We start from the raw sequence: 19,858 nt of genomic DNA on the forward strand, positions 1-19,858 counted from the left end.
ACCGCTTACCAAGGTTGAGTTGAAATTTCTTACCTGGAAGGTGGTCATGCTGTTGGCCTTGGCATCAGCAAGGCGAGTGTCTGAATTGGCGGCTTTGTCACACAAAAGCCCCTACTTGATTTTTCATGTGGATCGAGCTGAATTGAGGACACGTCCACAATTTTTGCCTAAAGTGGTTTCTTCTTTCCATATGAATCAACCTATTGTGGTGCCTGTGACTACAAGTGACCTGGAGGATTCCAGATACCTGGATGTTGTCAGGGCCTTAAAGATTTATGTAGCCAGAACGGCTAAAATTAGGGAAACAGAGGCTCTGTTTGTCCTGTATGCTGCTAATAAGATTGGCGCACCTGCTTCGAAGCAGACTATTGCTCGCTGGATCTGTAATACGATTCAGCAGGCTCATTCTATGGCTGGATTGCCGGTACCAAATTCGGTTAAAGCCCATTCCACTAGGAAGGTGGGCTCTTCTTGGGCGGCTGCCCGAGGCGTCTCGGCATTACAGCTTTGCCGAGCGGCGACTTGGTCGGGGGCAAACACTTTTGCTAAATTCTACAAGTTTGAAACCCTGGCTGAGGAGGACCTAGCGTTTGCTCAGTCGGTGCTGCAGAGTCATACGCACTCTCCCGCCCGATTGGATGCTTTGGTATAAACCCTATGGTCCTTACGGAGTCCCCAGCATCCTCTAGGACGTAAGAGAAAATAAGATTTTAAACCTACCGGTAAATCTATTTCTCCTAGTCCGTAGAGGATGCTGGGCGCCCGTCCCAGTGCGGAAACTCTGCAAGACTTGTATATAGTTGTTGCTTACATAAGGGTTATGTTACAGTTGGAATAGGTCTTGGACCGTTACTGTTGTTTGTTCATACTGTTAACTGGTTATGTATGTTCCAGGTTACATGGTATGATTGGTGTGGGCTGGTATGAATCTTGCCCTTGGATTGCTAAATCCTGCCTTGTAATGTCCATCTCCTCTGGGCACAGTTCTCTAACTGAGGTCTGGAGGAGGGGCATAGAGGGAGGAGCCAGTGCACACCCATAGTCAAAGTTCTTTTTAGGTGCCCTATCTCCTGCGGAGCCCGTCTATACCTCATGGTCCTTACGGAGTCCCCAGCATCCTCTACGGACTAGGAGAAATAGATTTACCGGTAGGTTTAAAATCTTATTTTCAGACGTTGCCGCTTGGTCTTTCCACGGCCCCGAGGATTTTCACCAAAGTAACGGCGGAAATGATGGTGCTCCAGCGTAAGCAAGGGGTCACAATTATCCCATACTTGGACGATCTCCTGATAAAGGCGAGATCAAGGGAGCAGTTACAAAAAGCGTTGCGCTCTCCCTGAAGGTGCTGTAACAACATGGCTGGCTCCTAAATTTACCAAGGTCGCAGTTGATTCCGACAACTCGGCTGTCGTTTTTTGGGCATGATTCTCTTTTCAGTGGGACCTGCTGGACAAGTGGTCCGGGTCCCATCTGCACATGCACCGGAAGATAAGCCTGTCCCCCAGGGCCAGGGTTTCTCTCCTGTGGTGGCTCCAAAGTTCTCACCTTCTAGAGGGTCGCAGGTTCGGGATCCAAGATTGGGTTCTGGTGACCACGGACGCGAGTCTCCGAGGTTGGGGAGCAGTCACACAGGTACAAAATTTCCAGGGAAAATGGTCTAGCCAGGAAGCTTGTCTGCACATAAACGTGCTGGAGTTAAGGGCCATCTACAACGGCCTTCGGTCAGACAACATTACAGCCGTGACGCACATAAACCGCCAGGGCGGAACAAAGAGCAGAGCGGCGATGGCGGAGGCCGCCAAGATTCTTCGCTGGGCGGAGAAACATGCAAGTGCTCTTTCAGCGGTCTTCATTCCAGGAGTGGACAGCTGGGAAGCAGACTTCCTCAGCAGACACGATCTCCGTCCATGAGAGTGGGGTCTTCATCAAGAGGTCTTTGCAGAAGTGACAAGTTGTTGGGGACTTCCTCAAATAGACATGATGGCGTCTCGCCTCAACAAGAAGCTTCAGACATATTGTTCCAGGTCGAGGGACCCTCAAGCAATAGCAGTGGACGCACTGGTGACATCGTGGGTGTTTCAGTCGGTCTATGTGTTCCCTCCACTTCCACTCATCCCAAAGGTGATAAGGATCGTAAGAAGAACAAGGGTTCAGGTGATACTCGTTGTTCCAGATTGGCCACGGAGGGCCTGGTATCCGGATCTTCAGGAATTACTCACAGGAGATCCCTGGCCTCTTCCTCTAAGAGAGGATCTGTTACAGCAGGGGCCGTGCGTGTTCCAGGACTTACCGCGGTTACGTTTGACAGCATGGCGGTTGAACGCCAAATCCTAGCTAGAAAGGGTATTCCCGCGGAAGTCATCCCCTCTCTACTTAAAGTTAGAAAGGAGGTAACGGCGAAGCAGTATCACCGTATTTGGAGAAAATATGTGTCTTGGTGTGAATCCAAGAAGGCTCCTACGGAAGAATTTCAGCTGGGTCGTTTTCTCCACTTTTTGCAAGCAGGTATGGATGCGGGCCTGAAGTTAGGCTCCATTAAAGTGCAGGTTTCGGCCTTATCAATTTTCTTTCAAGGGGAATTGGCCTCACTTCCAGAAGTACAGACTTTTGTAAAGGGTGTGCTACACATCCAACCTCCGTTTGTGCCCCCAGTGGCACCGTGGGACTTTAATGTGGTGTTACAGTTCCTTACGTCACATTGGTTTGAACCTTTACAAAAGGTTGAGTTGAAATTTCTCACTTGGAAAGTAGTCATGCTATTGGCCTTGGCGTCGGCAAGGCGGGTGTCCAAATTGGCGGCTTTGTCTCACAAAAGCCCCTATCTGATTTTCCATGTGGATAGAGTGGAATTGAGAACTCGTCAACAATTTCTGCCTAAGGTGGTTTCGTCGTTTCACATGAACCAACCTATTGTGGTGCCTGTGGCTACTGAAGCCTTGGCGGATTCCAAGTCTCTTGATGTGGTCAGAGCTTTGAAAATTTATGTAGCCAGAACAGCTCGGGTTAGGAAAACAGAGGCGCTGTTTGTCCTGTATGCGGCCAACAAGGTTGGCGCTCCTGCTTCTAAGCAGACTATTGCACGCTGGATCTGTAATACGATTCAGCAGGCTCATTATACGGCTGGATTGCCGTTACCGAAATCGGTGAAAGCCCATTCCACTGGGAAGGTGGGCTCATCTTGGGCGGCTGCCCAAGGCGTCTCGGCATTACAGCTTTGCCGAGCAGCTACTTGGTCGGGTTCAAACACTTTTGCAAAATTCTACAAGTTTGATACCCTGGCTGATGAGGACCTCATGTTTGCTCAATCGGTGCTGCAGAGTCATCCGCACTCTCCCGCCCGGTCTGGAGCTTTGGTATAAACCCCATGGTCCTTTTGGAGTCCCCAGCATCCTCTAGGACGAAGGAGAAAATAGGATTTTAATAACTTACCGGTAAATCCTTTTCTCTTAGTCCGTAGAGGATGCTGGGCGCCCGTCCCAGTGCGGAGTCTATCTGCAGTAATTGTAAATAGTTATTGCTTATGTTACACAAAGGTTGTGTTTTGGTAAAGGTCAGCCTGTTGCTGATCTCTTTGGTTCACGCTGTTAACTGGTTTTAGTTAAATGCCATGTTTTACGGTGTGTTGTGGTGTGAGCTGGTATGTATCTCACCCTTAGTTTAACAAAATCCTTTTCCTCGAAATGTCCGTCTCCTCTGGGCACAGTTCCTATAACTGAGGTCTGGAGGAGGGGCATAGAGGGAGGAGCCAGTTCACACCCATTTAAAGTCTTAAAGTGCCCATGTCTCCTGCGGATCCCGTTTATACCCCATTGTCCTTTTGGAGTCCCCAGCATCCTCTACGGACTAAGAGAAAAGGATTTACCGGTAGGTTATTAAAATCCTATTTTCTTATAAAGTGTAAAAAGTAATTTTCATAATATATTTAAATATTGAATAAAAAAAATATGGTATTCGGACTCTAGGTCGACACCCATTGGTCGACAGTGGCTAGGTCGATAATAGAAATAGGTCGACACGGCTATTAGGTCGACATGAACAAGGCCAACATGAAAAAAGGTTGACATGCGGTTTCACATTTTTTTTGGGGTGGGTGCTTTCTCATACGTCCTAGAGGATGCTGGGGACGACATCAAGAATATGGGGTATAGACGGGATCCGCAGGAGACATGGACACTCCAAAGACTTTTCATTGGGTGTGAACTGGCTCCTCCCTCTATGCCCCTCCTTCAGACCTCAGTTTTAGAAATGTGCCCAGGTCGACTGGATGCACTCTGAGGAGCTCTACTGAGTTTCTCTGAAAAGACTTATGTTACGTTTTTTATTTTCAGGGAGATCTGCTGGCATCAGACTCCCTGCTTCTTGGGACTGAGGGGGCAGAAGCAGAACCAACTTCCGCAGATTTTCATGGCTCTGTTTCTGGCTGACAGGACACCATTAGCTCCTGAAGGGAACTGAACGCTAGTCGTGTCTAGATGCTCACTCCCACAGCACGTCGTCACCCCCCTCACAGAGCCAGAAGTCAGAAGACAGGCGAGTATGAGAAGAATAATCTTCAATCAAGTAAGTGACGGCTGAGGTGCGGCGCGGCTGGCGGGAGCGCAGCGCGCCATTGCTGCCCACACACACAGCCACTGCAGGGTGCAGGGCGCGACGGGGGGGGGGGGGGGGGGGCGCCCTGGGCAGCAAGAAAAATACCTCAAACTGGCTAAAAGGGGGCATAAGATGCCGCTGGCACAGCCCTACTCCCGACAGTATAAATATTGTCATGGATACTGAGGGGCGGAGCTTGGGGCGGAGCTTCTTCCTCAGGCAGCCAGCACACTACTCAGCACCATTTTCTCTCCTCAGGCTGCAAAGGACACGCTGGTCCTCTCCTCCACTTCTGACAAGTACAGGGTGCTATAAAGGGGGGGGGGCACAAAGCGATTGTGGTGCATTTGATAGTGTATATTACTATTTAAAAGTGCTTTTGGGCTGTGGACATACTGTGTTCACAGGCAATACTGGCGCTGGGTTTGTGAACTGACTGCTCCTATCCTGTGTCCCTCTGACAGATTTTACTGTGGGTCTGTCCCCAAAATAAGTCCCAATGTGTCTGTGAGTGTGGTGTACACGTGTGAAGCATGTCTGAGGCAGGGAGTTCCTCCCAGGAGGAAGCCATTTTAGGGACACAGAGTTGTAATGTGGTGGCGCTACCGGCACACCAAGAGCCTGCATGGGTGAAAGAGCTACGTGACAGTATGCATCTGATTAACCGTACATTGGATAAGTCTGAATCTAAGGCTGCATGCTGGAGAAAATCTGTGGAAGATGTGATTTTTCAGGATGCTGTTATTCCTTATGCGGGCGGCACCTCTGGGTCACATAAGAGACCATTTGCAAATGTTGTAAACACTGATACCGACACGGATTCTGATTCTTGTGTCGACAATAGTGAATCCAGAGAGATAGATCATAAATTGGCAAAAAGTATACAATATATGATTGTGGCTATAAGGGACGTGTTGGAGGTTACAGAAAGCACTCCTGTACCTCAGGAGAAAGCTTATTTATGTAAGGAAAAGAAATCCAAAGTCCCAAAAGGATTCACATAGCTTATCCTTTCCCGGTTGAAGACAGAAAAAATGTGTCACCCCCTGTGTTAGACAGTGCACTTTCCAGGTTGACAAAGAAGGTAATTCTCCCTGCTCCTGGCACGGCTTCTCTTAAAGAGCCGGCAGACCGCAAAATGGAAACGACATTGAAATCCATTTATGTTACCAATGGTACAATGCTCAGGCCCACTATTGCCTGCACATGGGTGAGTCGCGCTATTGAAAAATGGTCAGAAAGCGTGTCATCAGAAATTGATACGATTGATAAAGATGAGATACTCCTTAAGTTAGGGAATATCAAGGACGCTGCCGCCTACATGCTGGAAGCAATGAAGGATATTGGACTCTTGAGTTCACAAGCCGCTACCATGGCAGTATCGGCTAGGCGGGCATTATGGATTCGCCAGTGGAACGCGGATGCAGATTCCAAAAGAAACATGGAGGCTCTCCCATATAAAGGTGAGGCCTTATTTAGCGATGGCCTGGATGCGTTAGTCTCGGCGGCTACCGCAGGTAAGTCAACATTTTTGCCCTCTGCGCCTGCACCGGCAAAAAAGACCTATCACCCGCAAATGCAGTCCTTTCGGCCCAATAAATACAAAAAGGCGAGAGGTTCCCCCTTCTTTGCAGGTAGGGGATGGGGAAAGAAGCCCACACCGGCTCCAGGTTCCCAAGAGCAGAAGTCTACCCCTAATTCTGCCAAATCCCCAGCATGACACTGGAACTCCCTTGCAGGAGGCCGCTCGGGTGGGGGCACGTCTCAAACTCTTCAGCCAGGATTGGATTCTGTCTCGCCTGGATCCCTGGGTGTTGCAAATAGTATCCCAGGGATACAAACTAGAGTTTCAAGACGTTCCCCCATGCCGATTTTTCAAATCAACCTTGCCAGCTTCTCCGCCAGAGAGAGAAGCAGTAACAGCGGCAATCCAAAAATTATGTCAAGACCAGGTTATAGTCCTGGTTCCGTTGTCACAACAAGGACGGGGTTTTTATTCAAGCCTCTTTGTTGTTCTGAAGCCGGACGGCTCGGTCAGACCGATCCTAAATCTAAAAGATCTGAATTTCTTCCTGAAAAGGTTCAAGTTCAAGATGGAATCACTTCGGGCGGTGATTGCCAGTCTGGAGGAGGGGGACTACTTAGTGTCGGTGGACATAAAGGATGCTTACCTGCATGTTCCCATTTATCCTCCTCACCAGGCTTATCTGAGATTCGCGATTCAGGATTGCCATTACCAATTCCAGACGTTACCTTTCGGTCTCTCCACGGCGCCGAGGGTATTCATCAAGGTGATGGTGGAGATGATGGTCCTCCTTCGTCAGAAAGGAGTCAATATAATCCCTTATCTGGACGACCTCCTGATAAAGGCGAGATCCAGGGAGCAGTTATTACAAAATATATCCCTCTCCCTGTCAATACTCCAACAACACGGGTGGATCATAAATTTTCCAAAGTCACAGTTGGAACCGACGACAAGGTTGTCTTTCCTCGGGATGATTCTGGACACAGAAGTTCAGAGAGTATTTCTTCCGCTGGAAAAGGCTCTGGAAATCCAGAAAATGGTAAAACAGATATTGAAACCATCAAGTGTGTCGATCCATCAGTGCATTCAGTTGTTGGGGAAGATGGTGGCGGCCTACGAGGCCATACAGTTTGGCAGGTTCCATGCCAGAGTATTCCAGTTGGACCTGTTGGACAAGTGGTCGGGGTCACACCTACACATGCACAGAAAGATAATCCTGTCGTCAAAAACCAGGATTTCGCTCCTGTGGTGGTTGCACAGCTCTCACCTGCTAGAGGGACGCAGGTTCGGGATTCAGGACTGGGTCCTAGTAACCACGGATGCAAGTCTCCGAGGCTGGGGAGCAGTCTCTCAGGGAGAATTCTTCCAGGGACGTTGGTCACAACAGGAAGCCGGCCTTCACATAAACGTTCTGGAGCTAAGAGCCATTTACAACGGCCTTCAACAAGCGGTACATCTTCTTCAAGATCGTCCCGTGCAGATCCAGGCGGACAATGTAACAGCAGTCGCATACATAAACAGGCAGGGCGGAACGAAGAGCAGAGCGGCAATTGCAGAGGCGACAAGAATCCTCCGCTGGGCAGAAAAACATCTACAAGCTCTGTCGGCAATATTAATTCCGGGAGTAGACAACTGGGAAGCAGACTTCCTCAGCAGACACGATCTCCATCCAGGAGAGTGGGGCCTCCACCAAGAAGTCTTTGCAAGGGTGACAAGTCTTTGGGGAGTTCCTCAAATAGACATGATGGCGTCTCGTCTCATCAAGAAGCTTTAGAGATACTGTTCCAAGTCGAGAGACCCTCAAGCAGTAGCAGTGGATGCACTGGTGACCCAGTGGGTGTTTTCCCTCCACTTCCGCTGATCCCAAAAGTACTCAGATCATAAGAAAGACAAGGGTTCGAGCAATCTTCATTGCCCCAGACTGGCCAAGAAGGGCTTGGTACCCAGATCTTCAGCAGTTCCTCATAGGAGATCCTCTTCCTCCTCGGGAGGACCTGCTGCAGCAGGGGCCGTGTGTGTACCAAGATTTACCGCGGCTACGTTTGACGGCATGGCTGTTGAGCGCCGTATTCTAGCTAGGAAGGGTATTCCTAAGGAGGTCATCCCCACCCTTATTCAGGCCAGAAAGGGAGTAACGTCAAAACATTACCACCGTATTTGGAGAAAATATGTATCTTGGTGTGAATCCAAGAAAGCTCCTACGGAATAGTTTCACTTACAGTAGGACGTTTTCTCCATTTTTTGCAGGATGGTGTGGAGACGGGCCTACGATTGGGATCAATCAAGGTCCAGATTTCGGCCTTGTCAGTGTTCTTCTAAAAATAATTGGCCTCTCTTCCAGAGGTTCAGACCTTCGTGAAAGGGGTTCTGCACATCCAACCTCCATTCGTGCCTCCAGTGGCACCATGGGACCTTAACGTGGTATTGCAGTTCCTTGAATCGGATTAGTTTGAGCCTCTACAAAAGATAAGAGTTGAAGTTTCTCACTTGGAAAGTGGTGATGCTTTTGGCATTGGCATCCGCAAGGTGGGTGTCGGAGGAATTGGTGGCCTTGTCTCACAAGAGCCCTTACCTGATTTCCCATGAAGATAGGGCAGAGTTGCGAACTCGCCAACATTTTCTTCCAAAGGTGGTTTCTGCTTTTCACATAAACCAACCTATTGTGGTGCCAGTAGTTACTGACACATTCACTGATTCAAAGTCTCTAGATGTGGTTAGAACTTTGAAAATCTATGTTGCTAGAACAGCTCGTAATCGGAAAACAGAGGCTCTGTTTGTTCTGTATGATCAAAATAAAATTGGCTGTCCGGCTTCAAAGCATACTATTGCACGTTGGATTAGAAATACGATTCAGCAAGCTCATACTACGGCTGGATTGCCGTTACCGACGTCGGTAAAGGCCCACTCCACTAGGAAAGTGGGCTCATCCTGGGCGGCTGCCCGGGGGGGTCTCGGCATTACAACTTTGACGAGCAGCTTCTTGGTCAGGGTCAAACACATTTGCTAAGTTCTACAAGTTTGACACCTGGGCCGATGAGGACCTAAAGTTTGGTCAATCGGTGCTGCAGGGTCATCCGCACTCTCCCGCCCGTACTGGAGCTTTGGTATAGACCCCATGGTCATGATGTCGTCCCCAGCATCCTCTAGGACGTATGAGAAAATAGGATTTTGATAACCTACCGGTAAATCCTTTTCTCCTAGTCCGTAGAGGATGCTGGGCGCCCGTCCCAGTGCGTACTCTACCTGCAGTTTAGTTATTACAGTTACACAAGTTGTGTTATCTTGGTTTCAGCATGTTGCTGCAATTAGTTCATGCCTGTTGGCATGTGTTATGTTGAATGCCATGTGTGCGGCATGGTTGAGGGTGTGAGTTGGTAGATATCTCACCACTAGTTCAGTAATTCATTTCCTCGAAATGTCAGTCTCCCTGGGCACAGTTCCTACAACTGAGGTCTGGAGGAGGGGCATAGAGGGAGGAGCCAGTTCACACCCAATGAAAAGTCTTTGGAGTGCCCATGTCTCCTGCGGATCCCGTCTATACCCCATGGTCTTGATGTCGTCCCCAGCATCCTCTACGGACTAGGAGAAAAGGATTTACCGGTAGGTTATGAAAATCTTATTTTTTCATACTTTACAATCCACGTGGACTACAATTGGGAATGGTAACCGAGCGAAGTGATAATGTCGATTATCTTTACAGGAATAAAAGCTCGACCTTAAACACACCATCAATACACTTTAAACCTTTAGCCGCTGCGGCCGCTATACTTAGTTCACACTCTACGCACCTTTTACGCTATTTGCGGACAGAGTCCCGTACAGTGTGTGGACTTTGTGTACACACGCCGCGCTGGCGGTACAAAGTACTCTCAGTGCGTACACACCCAGAGATACACTTAAAACCTTCTACAGCAATGCAATGCAATAATAACAATAATAATACACTTTAAACCTTAGCAGGGCAATGAGCACACGACACCAATTGTGATTAACCGCTGGGTTCCGACACCACAGTGGATTATTTCTGAAAGGAGGTTTACAATACAAATTATACACTACAATACAGACAATATATATAACAGAATAATGGCTACAGTCAAGGGGGGTCATTCCGAGTTGTTCGCTCTGAAAATTTCTTCGCATCGCAGCGATTTTCCGCTTAGTGCGCATGCGCAATGTCCGCACTGCGACTGCGCCAAGTAAATTTGCTATGCAGTTAGGTATTTTACTCACTTTTTCTTCGTTCTGGTGATCGTAATGTGATTGACAGGAAGTGGGTGTTTCTGGGCGGAAACAGGCCGTTTTATGGGCGTGTGGGAAAAAACGCTACCGTTTCTGGGAAAAACGCGGGAGTGGCTGGAGAAATGGAGGAGTGTCTGGACGAACGCTGGGTGTGTTTGTGACGTCAAACCAGAAACGACAAGCACTGAACTGATCGCACTGGCAGAGTAAGTCTCGAGCTACTCAGAAACTGCACAGAGATGTCTTTTCGCAATATTGCGAATCTTTCGTTCGCAATTTTAAGAAGCTAAGATTCACTCCCAGTAGGCGGCGGCTTAGCGTGTGTAAAGCTGCTAAAAGCAGCTTGCGAGCGAACAACTCGGAATGAGGGCCAATGTACATACGTGAGAATATTCGCGTGCGCTTCCTGGTCCAGTACTCCGTAATCAAATAGATAACGTTGTGAGTCTTGTGTCTGGCCGCTCTGCAGCAGGCTTTAGTTATACAAGTCTTCCAAAAGCAATACAATGGATACTGTAATCCCTTTGTCCATTGGACACAGGGATGCACCTTTACAGTACAGGAGAGGTCATAGGTTGATTTGAAAAGGTAGGCGATGTCTTTTTCAACTGCTCTTGTAGGTGGTCTCCTCTGGATTCCCGCCGCATACATAATATACAGTAAATACAGTTTATATCTATATTCTGCTTCTGCACATAATTATCCGCAGGAAAATGCGATCTTCCGCAGACCAACACCGGAATGTTTCCCTTAAAATACCCTACAGCTGGATACCAAATACCACCTTATAACCTTAGTCTGTCCCCTCTTATCCTGTAAAGGTGAATCCCTTTGTTCTGCAACCATTTAAACAGCTATAACTTTCTGATGTGGTGCAAGGAGACTATGTGTACATTGTGCACTATTTGGATTAAATATGTAATGTGTTCTGATGGCCCTCCATGCGTACACAAACTCTGCCGTAAATACCCATACCACGCGCCGATACGCAGGACCGCGGGAGCGACCATACGCAAAGTGCGTACATGTGCACGCCCTGCAGAACAAGTGCACGCGCAGTGGGCATGTGTGTGCAGTTTATACATGCTGTGTCCATACGACTCCATTATAATATAACTTTCCACCTCCTGTTGGCAATAGACCCCCCAGTGGTTTTAAATCCTAATCTCATTACTCCCCCACCCCCTTAAGGTATGCACACATGGTGAGCTAAATCTGTAAGAATTTTGACTATATAGTCAAAATCTTATGAAAAGTTAGTGCATATCTCAAGGTGCTAGTCAGCTTGCGATAGAGATTCGATCCCGATGCGCACTCCTATGGGGTCGGTATCGTGAGGCTAGATAGTCTGTGCAGGCAAGTCAATATTGACTATCTAGTGTACAATCTACTACAGAGTATAGTCAAAAATTGTCACTTAGTCAAAATCGTGCATAGACAAAATCTCAAGCACAGATAGTCAAAATCTGTACTATGGGGGTAATTCCAAGTTGATCGCAGCAGGAATTTTGTTAGCAGTTGGGCAAAACCATGGGGGTAATTCCAAGTTGATCGCAGCATTAAATTTATAACATTTGCAGAGAGAGTTAGATTTGGGTGGGTTATTTTGTTTCTGTGCAGGGTAAATACTGGCTGCTTTATCTTTACACTGCAATTTAGATTGCAGATTGAACACACCCCACCCAAATCTAACTCTCTCTGCACATGTTATATCTGCCTCCCCTGCAGTGCACATGGTTTTGCCCAACTGCTAACAAAGTTCCTGCAGCGATCAACTCAGAATTACCCCCTAAGGGTGTGTACACATGGTGAGATATTTTCTTTCGATTTTGACTATATAGTCAAAATCGCAAGAAAAGTTAGTGCAGATCGCAAGGTGAAAGTCACCTTGCGATCCCGATTCGATCCCGATGCGCGGTCCCGCCAGGTCGGCATCGCAAGAAAAGATAGACTGTGCAGGCAAGTCAATCCTTGACAGATCGGTGTACTATCTAGTTAATTTCACATGTCAATGACATCTCACATAAGCCAAAATCTCACATAAGCTAAACTCGTAAGCACACATTGGGGGTCATTCCGAGTTGATCGCTAGCTGCTTTCGTTCGCAGTGCAGCGATCACGCAAAAAATCGGCACTTCTGCGCATGCGTATGATGTGCAGTGCGCACGCGCAACGTACTTTCACAAAAGCCGATGCAGTTTTACACAAGCTCTAGCGACGCTTTTCAGTCGCACTGCTGATCGTTGAGTGTTTCTGGGTGGTAACTGACTGTTTTCGGGGAGTGTGCTGAAAAACGCAGGCGTGCCAAATAAAAACGCAGGAGTGGCTGGGGAAACGGGGGAGTGGCTGGCTGAACGTAGGGCGTGTTTGTGACGTCAAAACAGGAACTAAATAGTCTGAAGTGATCGCAAGGTAGGAGTAAGTCTCGAGCTACTCTGAAACTGCACAATTTTGTTTTGTAGCAGCGCTGCGATCCTTTCGTTCGCACTTCTGCTAAGCTAAGATACACTCCCAGTGGGAGGCGGCTTAGTGTTTGCACTACTGCTAAAAGCAGCTAGCGAGCGAACAACTCGGAATGAGAGCCATAGTCCATATCTCAAGAAAAGTTAGTCAAACTCGGTGGTGCTGGGATCCAGGGAGTTCAAGGGAAATCGCAAGTGAAAATTGGGCATAGCAAGGATCTCACCGTGTGTACACACCCTTACAGAGATCAGCCAAGTTGTACTAGGGGGGGGAATTAAGTTCCCCTTCCACCACTGAGATCCCCAGCGCATGCGCTAGAAAATGCTGGTCGCACAGTATTCTGGGGCAAGATTACGGAAGTGATGTTGGCGGTCACAGACCGCCATGTCACTGCAGTGGGTCCAGGGAGCCAGCGGAGATACGTTCTGCACTGGTAGAGAATAGATCTTCTAATCTAAAACCAGAGTACACAGTGCGGTAGCACGTTCGCATGTGATAGGTCCTGGCCAGGTAATGTACTCCTGGCTCCGATCCCATCACATTCGCCACAGCCAGGGAAGTAGTTAAGTATCCCAACTGATGAAAATATAATTTCTGTGGCCTCCGATCTCTCGATAATCTTTTCCTTCTTCTTAGGTCATTGGTTATAGATATGAACATGCTCTGACAATCAGTGCCTGAATCTGTTCCTCGTTCTGCTCAGTCTACAACAACTGTGGCTGTATAATGTATGTAGTTGGATTTACCTAACAAGCTCCTGTGGGAAGAAAATGTGGGTATGGCTGTCTAAGTCGACTAGGATAAGGTTGACAGTGTCTAGGCTGACCCCAAAAGGTCGACAGGCACAAGGTCAACATCCGAAAAAGTTTTTGTGTTCTTTACTCTGTAAAGTGACTTGGAACCCCAAGTAGTGCTTCGGGCTTGTTACCATTCCCAATCGTAGTCCACGTGGGTCGTAAAGTATGAAAAGGTTAAAAAATAAAAAGAATTGTAAAAAAGTCATGTTGACCTTTTTACTGTGTTGACTATTGACATGTCGACCCCTTGTCCAAGTCGGCTCAATGCGTGTCGACTATTAGTGGTCGACCTATTGACTGTCCACCTTTTCCATGTCTACCTATCATCCGGATACCAGAGATATCATCATGTAAAGCGGAATACATACGATTTACCGGCGAGCGGGATGCCGGCTGTCCATGTCTTGACAGCGGCATTCCGCCCGCGAGAATGCCGGCAGCAGGGTTAGCGTAAAGAGTCCCCTTGCGGTCTCGATGTGAGTGGGAATAGTCCTGTTTTGCCGGGATACCAGCTGGCAGCATTGACGGCTGGCAGGATTCTGGCATCGAGATCCCGACAGCCAGCAAATTGAAAGAATCCCGTAACAGGGACTGTGCAGTCCTGCATAAACATGCTGCTTAATGACCTAACCAAAGGTCTGAGCGCGGACATGTAGTATGTGCAGACAGAATTCTCTAGTATAACACACGTGATCCTGGCCACTTACAGTCAGCAAAAGCGGAGATGGCTGAAGCCAGGTAAATTATCATGAAGATGCAATCTGTCACAGACTTCTGAACCAATAGACATCTTTTCAGAACTAAAAAATTATGCGTTTCTACTTTTGGGTGTTGATTTATTTTCTAGGGTATTTACACTAGCATTTGCTCAGGAGTTATATTTCTGTGCACTGTGGGGGTAATTCAGAGTTGATCGCAGCAGCAAATTTGTTAGCAGTTGGGCAAAACCATGCGGACTGCAGGGGGGGCAGATATAACATGTGCAGAGATAGTTAGATTTGTGTGGGGTGTGTTCAAACTGAAATCTAAATTGCAGTGTATAAATAAAGCAGCCAGTATTTACCCTGCACAGAAACAACATAACCCAACCAAATCTAACTCTGTCTGCAAATGTGATATCTGCCCCACCTGCAGTGCACATGGGCCCTCATTCCGAGTTGTTCGCTCGCTAGCTGCTTTTAGCAGCATTGCACACGCTAAGCTGCCGCCCTCTGGGAGTGTATCTTAGCTTAGCAGAATTGCGAACGAAAGATTCGCATAATTGCGAATAGAAATTTCTTTACAGTTTCTGAGTAGCTCGGGACTTACTCTGCCACTGCGATCAGTTCAGTCAGTTTCGTTCCTGGTTTGACGTCACAAACACACCCAGCGTTCGCCCAGACACTCCCACGTTTCTCCAGCCACTCCCGCGTTTTTCCCAGAAACGGCAGCGTTTTTCCGCACACACCCATAAAACGTCCAGTTTCCACCCAGAAACACCCACTTCCTGTCAATCACACTCCGATCACCAGTACGATGAAAAATCCTCGTTATGCCGTGAGTAAAATACCTAACTTTTGAGTAAAATAACTAACCGCATGCGCTTTGCTAACCTTGCGCATGCGCAGTAAGTGACTAATCGCAATATAGCGAAACTCGGCAACGAGCGAACAACTCGGAATGAGGGCCATGGTTTTGCCCAACTGCTAACAAATTTGCTGCTGCGCTCAACTCTGTATTAGGCCCTGTGTTAGGAACCGCTGATGTATTTTACCTTAGAAACCATGGGGGTCATTCCGAGTTGATCGCTCGCTAGCTAGTTTTAGCAGCCGTGCAAACGCTATGCCGTCGCCCACTGGGGAGTGTATTTTAGCTTAGCAGAAGTGCGAATGCATGTGCAGCCGAGCTCTGCAAAAACACCGCTTGCGATCACTTCAGCCTATTTGTGTCCGGAATTTGATGTCATACACCCGCCCAGCGAACGCCCAGCCACGCCTGCGTTTTTGCAGACACTCCCTGAAAACGGTCAGTTGACACCCAGTAACGCCCCCTTCCTGTCAATCTTTTAGCGGCCGCCAGTCCGAAGAAAAACTGCGTTAGAACCTGTGCACTACCACAAAGGGCTTTGTACCTGTACGTCGCGCGTGCGAAAATCGGCAGCGAGCGAACAACTCGGAATAACCCCCCATATTTGCTTCAACTGATCCTTTTCCATGAAGTACAAACACCTCCATATACCTAACAACACGATACTCAAAATTCCTGTTTTAAAATGACTGTACTTTTAAACTATTACCATTCTCCCCATTTCATAATGGCACCTGTGTGAAAATGTAATAGCCTCTCTTCACCTCTGTGCACATAGGGGGTAATTCAGACTGCATCGCTGCAGCGGCAGCGATCGCAGTCTGAATTACTTTGTGGAGTGCGCACGGGAGCCCAGTGAGAAGTGTGGGGGTGGGGGCTAAATTTAGCACATCTACTATCGTTAACTCTGACATGCGGGGAGTACGCCCCGCAAGTCATGGCGTGCGCACTCCACAAAGTAATTCAGACTGCGAACACTGCAGCGATGCAGTCTGAATTACCCCCATAGTCGAATAACCTACAAATAAACTTTTGTGAAATCAAATATGACAATTGTTTGACAATTGTGTCTCGGTTCCACTACTTTGTGCATTAACAAAATCCAAAATGGATTTTTTCAAAATTTCGGACGAGAGTGCCACAGACACCCATTTTCTCATACATCCTAGAGGATGCTGGGGACGACATCAAGACCATGGAGGGTATAGACGGGATCCGCAGGAGACATGTGCACTCTAAAGACTTTTCATTGGGTGTGAACTGGCTCCTCCCTCTATGCCCCTCCTCCAGACCTCAGTTTTAGAAATGTGCCCAGGCAGACTGGATGTATTCTGAGGAGCTCTACTGACTTATGCTAGGTTTTTTATTTTCAGGGAGTTCTGCTGGCATCAGACTCCCTGCTTCGTGGGACTGAGGGGGCAGAAGCAGAACCAAAATCCTAAAGAGTTTCATGGCTCTGCTTCTGGCTGACAGGACACCTTTAGCTCCTGAAGGGTACTGAACGCTAGCCGTGTGTAGATGCTCACTCCCACAGCACGCCGTCACCCCACTCGCAGAGCCAGGACTCAGAAGACAGGTGAGTATGAGAAGAATGATATTTTATCAAGTAAGTGACGGCTGAGGTGCGGCGCGGCTGGCGGGAGCGCAGCGCGCCATTGCTGCCCACACACACAGGCACTGCAGGGTGCAGTGCGCGAGGGGGGCACCCTGGGCAGCAAGAATTATACCTCAAACTGGCTTAAAGGGGGCATAAGATGCCGCTGGCACAGCCCTATCCCCGCCAGTATAAATATTATTATATATACTGAGTGTAAGGACGCGCCATTGCGGGGGCGGAGCTTCTTCCTCAGGCAGCCAGCACACTGCTCAGCGCCATTTTCTCTCTCTCCTCAGGCTGCAGAGAACAGGCTGGTCCTCTCCTCCACTTCTGACAAGTACAGGGTGCTATTAAGGGGGGGCACAAAGCGATTGTGGTGCATTTTAATAGTGTGAATTACTGTTTAAAAGCGCTGTTGGGCTGTGGGCATACTGTGTTCACAGGCAATACTGGCGCTGGGATGTGAACTGGCTGCTCCTATCCTGTGTCCCTCTGACAGATTTTACTGTGGGTCTGTCCCCAAATAAGTCCCAGTGTGTCTGTGAGTGTGCTGTACACGTGTGAGGCATGTCTGAGGCAGGGAATTCCTCCCCGGAGGAAGCCATTTTAGGGACACAGAGTTGTCATGTCATATCATGTCATATCTGCCTCCCCTGCAGTGCACATGGTTTTGCCCAACTGCTAACAAAGTTCCTGCTGCGATCAACTCAGAATTACCCCCACTGATACCGACACGCACTCTGATTCTTGTGTCGACGATAGTGACTCCAGAGAGATAGATCATAAATTGACAAAAAGTATACAATATATGATTGTGGCTATAAGGGACGTGTTGGAGGTTACAGAAACCACTCCTGTACCTCAGGAGAAGGCTTATTTATGTAAGGAAAAGAAATCCAAAGTCACGTTCCCTCCTTCACACGAACTAAATGCTCTGTTTGAAGGGATGTGGGTGAATCCTGATAAGAAATTTCGTATTCCCAAAAGGATTCAGATAGCTTACCCTTTCCCGGCTGAGGACAGGAAAAAATGGGAGTCACCTCCTGTGTTAGACAGTGCACTTTCCAGGTTGACAAAGAAGGTAATTCTCCCTGCTCCTGGCACGGCTTCTCTTAAAGAGCCGGCAGACCGCAAAATGGAAACGACATTGAAATCCATGTTACCAATGGTACACTGCTCAGGCCCACTATTGCCTGCGCATGGGTGAGTCGCGCTATTTAAAAATGGACAGAAAGCGTGTCATCAGAAATTGACACGATTGATAGAGATGAGATACTCCTTAAGTTAGGGAATATCAAGGATGCAGCCGCCTACATGCTGGAAGCAATGAAGGATATTGGACTCTTGAGTTCACAAGCCACTACCATGGCAGTATCGGCTAGGCGGGCATTATGGATTCGCCAGTGGAACTCGGATGCAGATTCCAAAAGAAACATGGAGGGTCTCCCATATAAAGGTGAGGCCTTATTTGGCGATGGCCTGGATGCGTTCGTCTCGGCAGCTACCGCAGGTAAGTCGTCATTTTTGCCCTCTGCACCTGCACCGGCAAAAAAGACCTATCACCCGCAAATGCAGTCCTTTCGGCCCAATAAATACAAAATGACGAGATGTTCCCCCTTCTTTGCAGGTAGGGGAAGGGGGAGGGGAAAGAAGCCCACAGCGGCTCCAGGTTCCCAAGAGCAGAAGTCTACCCCTACTTCTGAAAAATCCTCAGCATGACGCTGGAGCTCCCTTGCAGGAGGCCGTAGGGTGGGGGCACGTCTCAAACTCTTCAGCCAAGGTTGGATTTTGTCTGGCCTGGATCCCTGGGTGTTGCAAATAGTATCTCAGGGATACAAACTGGAGTTTCAAGACGTTCCCCCATGCCGATTTTTCAAATCAACCTTGCCAGTTTCTCCGCCAGAAAGAGAAGCAGTAACAGCGGCAATCCAAAAGTTATGTCAAGACCAGGTCATAGTCCTGGTACCGTTGTCACAACAAGGGCGGGGTTTTTATTCAAGCCTCTTTGTTGTTCCGAAGCCGGACGGCTCGGTCAGACTGATCCTAAATCTAAAGGATCTGAATTGTTATCTGAAAAGGTTCAAGTTCAAGATGGAATCACTTCGAGCGGTGATTGCCAGTCTGGAGGAGGGGGACTACTTGGTGTCGGTGGACATAAAGGATGCTTACCTGCATGTTCCCATTTATCCTCCTCACCAGGCTTATCTGAGATTCGTGGTTCAGGATTGCAATTACCAATTCCAGATGTTACCCTTTGGCCTCTCCACAGCGCTGAGGGTATTCACCAAGGTGATGGCGGAGATGATGGTCCTCCTTCGTCAGAAAGGAATCAGTATAATTCCTTATCTGGACGATCTCCTGATAAAAGCGAGATCCAGGGAGCAGTTGTTACAAAACATATCACTCTCTCTGTCAATACTCCAACAACACGGGTGGATCATAAATTACCCAAAGTCACAATTGGAACCGACGACAAGGTTGTCTTTCCTCGGGATGATTCTGGACACAGAAGTTCAGAGAGTATTTCTTTCGGTGGAAAAGGCTCTGGAAATCCAGAAAATGGTAAAACAGATATTGAAACATCTACAAGCTCTGTCGGCAATATTCATTCCGGGAATAGACAACTGGGAAGCAGACTTCCTCAGCAGTCATGATCAGGTCGAGAGACCCACAAGCAGTAGCAGTGGATGCGCTAGTGACCCAGTGGGTTTTCCCGTCCGTGTATGTCTTCCCTCCACTTCCGCTGATCCCAAAGGTACTCAGGATCATAAGAAGAACAAGGGTTCGAGCAATCTTCATTGCCCCAGACTAGCCAAGGAGGGATTGGTACCCAGATCTTCAGCAGTTGCTCATACAGGATCCTCGGCCTCTTCCTCCTCGCGAGGACCTGCTGCAGCAGGGGCCGTGCGTGTACCAAGACTTACCGCGGCTACGGTTTGATGGCATGGCTGTTGAGCGCCGTATCCTAGCCAGGAAGGGTATTCCCAAGGAAGTCATCCCCACCCTTATTCAGGCCAGAAAGGGAGTAACGTCGAAACATTACCACCATATTTGGAGAAAATATGTGTCTTGGTGTGA

At 48.2% G+C, this 19,858-nt stretch overlaps 1 protein-coding gene across 5 annotated transcripts in view; it reads left to right on the forward strand.

The window, feature by feature from the left end:
- The window catches only part of TRERF1 (transcriptional regulating factor 1), a 366,725-nt gene that overhangs the window by 61,729 nt on the left and 285,138 nt on the right, over window positions 1-19,858 (forward strand). The window contains exon 1 of one of the 5 annotated variants that reach the window (XM_063918301.1): window positions 4,814-4,889. The exons of the other annotated variants lie outside the window; for them this stretch is intronic. The gene's annotated coding sequence lies outside the window, so the exon portion shown is untranslated. Of the gene's footprint in view, window positions 1-4,813; window positions 4,890-19,858 lie in introns of those variants that run through there. 5 annotated transcript variants of the gene reach the window in all.

The sequence above is a fragment of the Pseudophryne corroboree genome, chromosome 4, assembly GCF_028390025.1.
Source record: "Pseudophryne corroboree isolate aPseCor3 chromosome 4, aPseCor3.hap2, whole genome shotgun sequence".
Taxonomy (NCBI): domain Eukaryota; kingdom Metazoa; phylum Chordata; class Amphibia; order Anura; family Myobatrachidae; genus Pseudophryne; species Pseudophryne corroboree.